At 43.0% G+C, this 7,590-nt stretch overlaps 1 long non-coding RNA gene across 1 annotated transcript in view; it reads right to left on the bottom strand.

Annotated features, from left to right (window-relative positions):
• Window positions 1-554: 554 nt before the first annotated feature.
• The window catches only part of LOC114587037 (uncharacterized), a 29,849-nt gene continuing 22,813 nt past the window's right edge, over window positions 555-7,590 (bottom strand). Inside the window, exon 3 of the long non-coding RNA XR_003704210.2 lies at window positions 555-6,341. This is a non-coding gene — a long non-coding RNA (uncharacterized LOC114587037). The remainder of the gene's footprint in view (window positions 6,342-7,590) is intronic.

The following is a 7,590-nucleotide window of genomic DNA, read 5'->3' as shown; positions in this document are numbered from 1 at the left end:
AAGATCACAGATGCAACTTTTCAGGGCTCTGCTTAGCCCTCATCGCAAAACGGAGGGAACTGTTGATATTAAACAGCATCAAAGAGGGGGACCGACCTGGGGAATACACAAAATTTTCCAAGGCTGGCGGAAGCGTTATAGATTATATTCTAATCTCAAGATTCGCGTATGGTTTTGTCACAAAGTTCCAAGTGGGACATAATACTGAGCGTGACCATCTCCCTCTAACTTTAGTGTTTGAAGGCCCGCCTTTCAAAAAACCCATGGCCAACCCACAATATACTCCCACGGTGAATTTGGGTATACCAGCTCCCAAAAGAATGAAATGGTCCCCCATGCTGAATGCAAACTTAATCCTCCTCCTTCAATCAGTGGAGATAAAGAGTATACATTCTGCTATTGTTTTGACTAACTCCACGGCTGTGCTCCTAGAGCTTTTTAAGATACTTATAGAAAAGCTGAAAACACAATTATCATCTGCGATACAGAATACAGCCACAAAGAGGGCGCAGGATCTAGCAAGCTGATTTGATGCAGAGTGCGGACAAACAAGGAAGCATTTGAGAACAATTTATTGCAAATAAAAGAATACTGGGGCACCCCCTTTTTTTACCACATATATCTCCATAAGACGGAACTACAAACAACTATTAAAGAAGAAAAAACAAAAAGCCGAGTGAATCGCATGGCAAAGCCTGGTCAAGGCTTCACACGAGAAATACCCAACTTGCTTTTGGCATACCATATCTGGCCTACTGGACCAGGAGTGTAACGGACCCATTTGTACCGTTGAACCCCAAGAATGGATCCGATACTTTCAATCATTGTTTTATGATAAGGAAGCTCAGTTTAACAAGCCAAGCGTTCAACCAGAGGTTTCACCTCACTGACCACCTGTAACCACAGAGGAAGTAGAGAATTTGATCGCACAGCTAAAGAACAACAAGGCCCCTGGCATAGATTATATTCCCGCAGAACTTCTGAAGACCAACACTGGGTGGTGGGCCCCCCTGCTGGCGACAGTACTCTCCCACATTGATTCAACAGGCCTATTTCCCGAAGGGTGGGCCAAGGCGATAATCACCCCAATTTATAAAAAGGGCCCCACATCGGACCCGGCGAGTTACAGACCTATTAGTCTTTTACCTATACCTAGCAAATTATATGCAAAACACCTCTATATCAAATTAACCAGTTGGATGGACACTGAGGCTATCTTGGCGGAGGAGCAAGCTGGATTTAGGCAAGGCAGATCTATCATAGGTCACTGTTTTGTCTTAGCACATCTTATTGACAAATGCGCCAAGAAAACCCGTGGGGTCTTATATGCAGCCTTCATTGATTTGAAGGCTGCCTTTGATTCAATTTCACAAGTAAGACTCTGGGCCAAATTGAATACATCCAGTATAGATAAAAGATTATTATTATTGTTGTTTAATGGCCTGTATAAAGATACTGTGTTGTACGTAAGATCCTTCACAAATGGCCAACTCATAGGCCCTGTACCAGCCACCAAGGGGGTTAAGCAAGGCTGCATTTTATCCCCAGCATTATTTAACCTATATATCAATGACATGGTTAAAAGCTTAACATCTCCGGAGTTCCATGCTCCTAAATTGGCCACAAAACCAATCTCAGTGCTCTTATATGCTGATGATGTGGTCCTCCTATCCTGAACAAAAATAGGCCTAAAAAGGTTGATAGGAGAATTCTCAGCATATTGCAGGAGAGAACAGCTGGTGGTAAACTATCAGAAAACCAAAGTCATGGTTTTCACAAGGAAACATAGATTACATAGCTGGAGCATGGACAATCACCCAATTGAGCAGGTTAAAGCCTTTAAATACCTGGGCATAGTCTTCCAGTCATTGGGGTCATGGGATGTACACCAAAAATGTGTTAAAGAAAAAGCAGCCCAAAGTGCTAAGATGCTGTCCCGTTTTTTCCATACAAAGGGTGGCAAATACATCCCAGCAGCCCTAGAAGTTTTTCAAGCCAAATCTTTGGTGCAGATACTTTACGGGGCCCAAATTTGGACAGGTAATCATTGTAGCATTCTTGAAACTGTCCAATCCAAATTTTTAAGGCAGATTTTTTTCTGTATCACCTTGTGTCCCAAATGCAGCATTATGACTGGAGGCAAGTCTTCCCTCTGTAGAAGCTCGGTCCTGGCAAAGAACTCTTAATTATTGGCTCCGTCTGAATCTAAATCCTCCCGGTCTACTGCCCTTAGTGACACAAGACCCCCATAAAAGTGTGTGGTCCAAAATTGTGCACCAAAAATTCCTCTCCTGCGGACTCCACCCACATCAGCTTCTCACGATGGGCTTTATTAAAGCAAAAAGGCTAATTGGACAGCGTCTGAAGGACATAGAGCAACAGAACAACCTGGCTATTATAAAGAAACTCTGTCCTTGGTATGCCTTCTTTTCCCCCTCTCAGTTTGATTCCCTGACACCATATTTGTATAAATTAACTATCCAAAAATACAGACGTATTGGGAGGAATTCTGATTGGGAGGAATTCGCCCCATGGGAATTTGGGTCTGTACCGCCACGGCGAAGGCGGAGACCCGTAAAAATCACAGGCGGGAGAAGCCTGTGAACGTGGGATTCGGCGGGCACCTTTTGCGCCTCGCCTACTCGCGGGGAAACCCGGTTTCGGGGATGCGGAGCGACGTGGGGTGAGCGGCGCGGTGCTTCGAATCGTCTGCTTCTTCCACGGAGCGAAGCCACATAGCTGTTGCCGGAAAGCACTGACTTTTTCCTGTGGACAATTTGACTCCAAAGTAATTACCTGTGAGTAGAGCTGAAGTGGGAGAATTGGATTTTTAAACGTTTAATTTGGTATCGAAACGGGGAGGTTCAATACAGGAAGTCCGCCTCCCCCTTTTGTAAATAAAGTGAAGCAATGAGGCTGCAAGCTGAAGTCTTGGAAAGCCTTTTGTAAAAGACTAAATCTCCATCGACAAAGAACATTAAACGCCCCCTTTGGAGACAGGAGAAGAGGGGGGGAAGTGGTGGACTGAATATGCCTGTAGGAGAGAGAAAAGAGAGTTAAAATACCGCCGCTCTGACCCTGGAAACGGGCTGCTAGCAGGATTGATGTCTTTTGGAATGTTCATTGACAGTGTTTATAACGTTCATTGACAGGTAGCTAAACAAGAGAATACATTGTTTCTACTGTCTCCGGCTGTTTTTTGTGTTTTTTTTAAAGGAGTAAAAGTAACTGAAAACTGAAACTAACTTTGGATTATTGGAACTGTGTCTAAAAGAGGACTTTACTGACTAATACAAATAGAAACTGTTTTCCCCTAGTGGAAGCTTTTGAAATTGGTTGCTTTACAGGAGCTGGGCTAGGGGAATTTCCAGCTGCAAGATAAAAAATTGTGCGACTCTGGGATTGACCTTGAATCTCTTAAGTGTTATGGCAAATGGAAAGGAAAAAACAGACGGAATGTCGACAGAAGAGGCCTTAGCGGTCGCATTAGTAAAAATAAACGATTCGCTGGAACAGCTTCACAAGAAAACAGACGTGATAAATGTGAAAGTGGATGCTGCAAATATTAAAATCGACTTAATTGCAGAAAGTTTAAATAATCTGGGACAAAAGGTGAATACCAATACAGAAACCATCCAGAAATTGATATAGGAATCTACTCTGATACGGCAAACTGCGGATGAAGTCAGGGAGAAAACCCTTGCTGCTGAATGTAAAGCAATACAACTGGAGAGAGAGAGAGTCCCATCCATACAAAGACAACTTGATGAACATAAGCTGACATTTGTTATGATTGAACTTAAAGAAAAACAGATGAATTTGAGGACCAGAGCCCTACCTGAATTGGAAAAGGAAAGCTTGAGAGAGTTTCAGGAGGAGACAGGACTAACATCGGTTGAGAAAGAGAGGTATTTGGGGGTTAGTATGACCGCCAAAAATGTGAATCTATTTAAGGATAACTGTGAAGGACGTTGGATCGAAGAGAAGGGGGATTTGGAAATATGGACAAATCTGAAGTTGTTATTGTTGGGCCGAGTTGCTGTGGTGGGGATGAGGGTTGCTGTGTTGCTGGGGATGTTGCTTTTGTTTCAAACATTGCAAGCTTTGGATGGGATGGATTGTTTCAGGAGGTGGCAGAGGGATGTTTCTAATTTGTTTGGCAGGGCAGGAAGCCTCGAGTAAAATTTAAGATATTGACGGATGCCAAAGAAGGAGGTGGACTTGCCCTGCCAGACCCTTAAACTTTGTTGTGAACCATCTGCTTTTTGCTGGCTGAGAGAATGGCTGTTTCTTGAAAGCACTGAAGTGTTGGATAATGGCAGATGAAGTTGATGGACTAGATGGAATTGGCGGAAATGACTGGCAAGACCCAGGACCAGGGAGAAGAGTCGGGGGAAGAAGACTGGAAAAAGTTTAAAGACTATTTATAGAAATATGGTAAAATTGAGGAATGTTAGAAGAATGTTGGAATGAAGTTATATGGCTTTAGTAGAAATGTTACAAAGAATTAAGTATAAATAGATTAATAGAAAATTAAAGGAAAAAATAAGGCAAGAATGTGTTAAGATAATTATAGGATAGAAAACAGAGGAAGATGGAAAGGAATTGCTGAAACAATTAATAGAAGTGGAATACAAAAAGGGAGGTGTGAGGAGGTCGTTGGAAATAAGCGAATGAAAGATAAGATATTGAAAATGTTTGAGGTGTTTTTAAACTGTTTTTGTTTGTTTCTGCTTTGTTTTGTTAGTTTAATGTGTTGGTGTTATGTAGTGTTTTTGTATTGTATTTGTATTGTTCTTTTTTTCTCTTTTTTGTTTGTAGTGTTGTGTTGAAACTGTTGGAAAAGTAATAAATATCATTTTTTTAAAAAACAAAAATACAGAGGTGCCTCCTTCACACTGGCCAGACTGGATGCGATGCCCTCTGCCGTACTTGAGGGCAGATACCAAAAGATTCCAACTGAGAAAGGACTCTGCCTCTGTGGAGATTGTAATCTGGAAACAGTGGCTCATGCTCTCCTGTCCTGCCCCCTTTATAAAGATCTGAGGAATGAGATCATCACCTCACACCTACTTACAATCCCAGGCCGCCCATCTGCGGCCACATTGTTCTTTCTGTTATCAGATCAAAATGATCAGACAACAGCAAAGGTTGCTAGGTTTATCGAGGGTGCAATGGGATTAAGGGCCAGTATCTGAATGATAATCTTGATCATTTGATTGTCCTTTTTACCCATTGTTGTCTTTTTAATTGTATATATTGCTTGTTTTATGTTGCTATGGCCGTTGGCTAATGAGAATAAAGTTTATCTATCTAAGCGTCTTCCAGCCCCTGCAGGCAACACCACTGACTAGGATAAGCCTTTCTCAACCTTGGGTCCCCAGATGTTCTTGAACTACAACTCCCATCATCCCTGACCACTGGTCAAGCTGACTAGGAATGATGGGAGTTGTAGTCCAACAACATCTGGGGACTCAAGGCTGAGAAAGGCTGGACTAGGTAGACCAATGGCCTGGTGTGGTATAAGCGGCTCCTTAAGACCCAAAGGGAGAGATGGGATTACATTTTAAAAAATATTTATGATTTTCAATTTTATACATTTCAATAATTTTACAATCATTTTTACATTCCAAAACTTGACTTAATTTCCCCTCTTTCTATGGTTCTTAAATTTATTTTTAATATTTTCTGCATATCCAAATTAACTTAATTTGCTCATTTATTCATCTACTTTAAATATATACTCTGATAAAACTGCAGGTTGTGACAATAATCCTTTCAATGCTCTTCTCTGTTTACAGTTTGTTTGTAAATATTCAATAAACCATTTCCATTCTTTTATAAAAAGCTTGTTATCTTGATTTCTTATTTTTTCCAGTAAGTTTCACCATGTTCCATAAGTTTTTGTATCCATCCTTCTTTTGCTGGGACTTCTTCTTCTTCTTTCCATTTTTGGAGAGATGAGATTTCAACCCTCGTTTCCTGGACTCAAGTCCAGCCTTCAAGTCTGAGGCAACCTTTGCCAAACACCTGCTTGCTACATACTGCTGCCCCCCCCCCAAGGGTTTCTCTTCTTTTTCCTTGTGCATAAGCTCAGGCAGACAAGGGAGGGGTGGGGGAAAGGCACCAGTCATGGGTGCAAGCAGATTGCTTTGGTTTAAGGAACAGATGTGAGGTTTTCTCATTAGCATGGAGAGCATGAAGGCCTCTAGCTGGAAGGCCAAGAAAGTGCTGTATCTTCACACAGCGGAGGAAGGTGGCCTCATCCTGCCCTCAGCGCTCAGAGGAAAAGAAAGAGCCTTGTGACTGACTTGGATCTGCCATTCAAACATGGAGAGACCCTATTAGAAAGAGAAATATTTGTTTTAAAAATGGACTGTCAACCAGCAAACATTTTTTAAAAAGAATTACCGGTAATTAACTATCAGCCATCTAATTTGGCTGATTTAATTCAAACCCATCTTCACTTTGCAACTTCTCTGTGCAGATGCCCCTCGGAGGATCCTGAGGAAGCAGAAGGTCAGAGGGCTGGGGGAGGCACAACGCTCAAGCGCTTCCCTCCCCTCTTTTCCGTCTTCTTGGGAGGGGCTCATAGTTGCCACAAAGCAGTGGACTGCAGAGTTTCTCAGAGCATGAACACAGCGACAACTCTTATAGCATGGTCCAGTGCGGCTTCCTTGCAGAAATGTTGAAAATGGACCACACTCGTTCAGGAGTGTCTTTTTGTATCTGTGACCTAGGCCCGTGACCTCACATTCCCAGGCTGGGGAGAATACCTGCCAGCTGTTCTTGAAGGGCAGACGCTCTCGCTGCACTGAGGCCAGAGTCACTGCAGAGTCTGTCCAGGGATGGAATTTCCAAAGGTGATTAATCCACAAAGCCCCCATTATTACCTTACAGCAATGTGCTCAGCAGCCGGCGCTTCCCCCACCCTGCTTGGGATAGCAACAACTGAGATTTGCTTGCAAGGGATGGCAAGGCAAATCATTTCTCCCTCCCTCTCTCTCTCCAGCCACTGATCTGGCTGCAAATCCCGAAGGGGGAAGGGCGGGGGAGGGTGCTGGGAGGATGGAGGGGGGTGTCTGGGGATGGATGGAGAGGAGGCTGCATTTGCAGCAAGAGAAGGAGAAGAAACTCCTTTGCTGGAAAGGCTAGGAGCTCATTTACATACTCCTAGCTTAATTCTCCTAGGGTATGCAAATATATGCAAACAGCAATCCAGAGAGAGTCAGAAATAGCAGAGAACATTAAAATCACCCTACTTGAATATTGTTTTATGCAAACGATCTACGTGCGCAGTGTGTCATTTATTTAAATAGAAGCAATGTCAGCATGCCAGTTATTTACCCTTCCAACCATCTTAGGGGGCCTTTTTTCTTCCTCTCCCCTTTTTTAAAATAACAAAAAAGGTATTGAAAACTTATCTCAAATAGGTGCCAGGATTGCAAGCAGTGGGGAAAATGTTGAATGCCTTAAGAGACGCTTGGAAAGAAGGGGTGGGGGTGGGGGTGGGGGTGGAGACATGCCTCTATCCATAGGCGCCGACTCCATGGGGCTTGAGGGGGCCCGAGCCCCCTCAAAAATTCGTTT

Source organism: Podarcis muralis, chromosome 16 (assembly GCF_964188315.1).
Source record: "Podarcis muralis chromosome 16, rPodMur119.hap1.1, whole genome shotgun sequence".
Taxonomy (NCBI): Eukaryota; Metazoa; Chordata; class Lepidosauria; order Squamata; family Lacertidae; genus Podarcis; species Podarcis muralis.
This window is presented reverse-complemented; position numbering and strand designations above follow the sequence as displayed.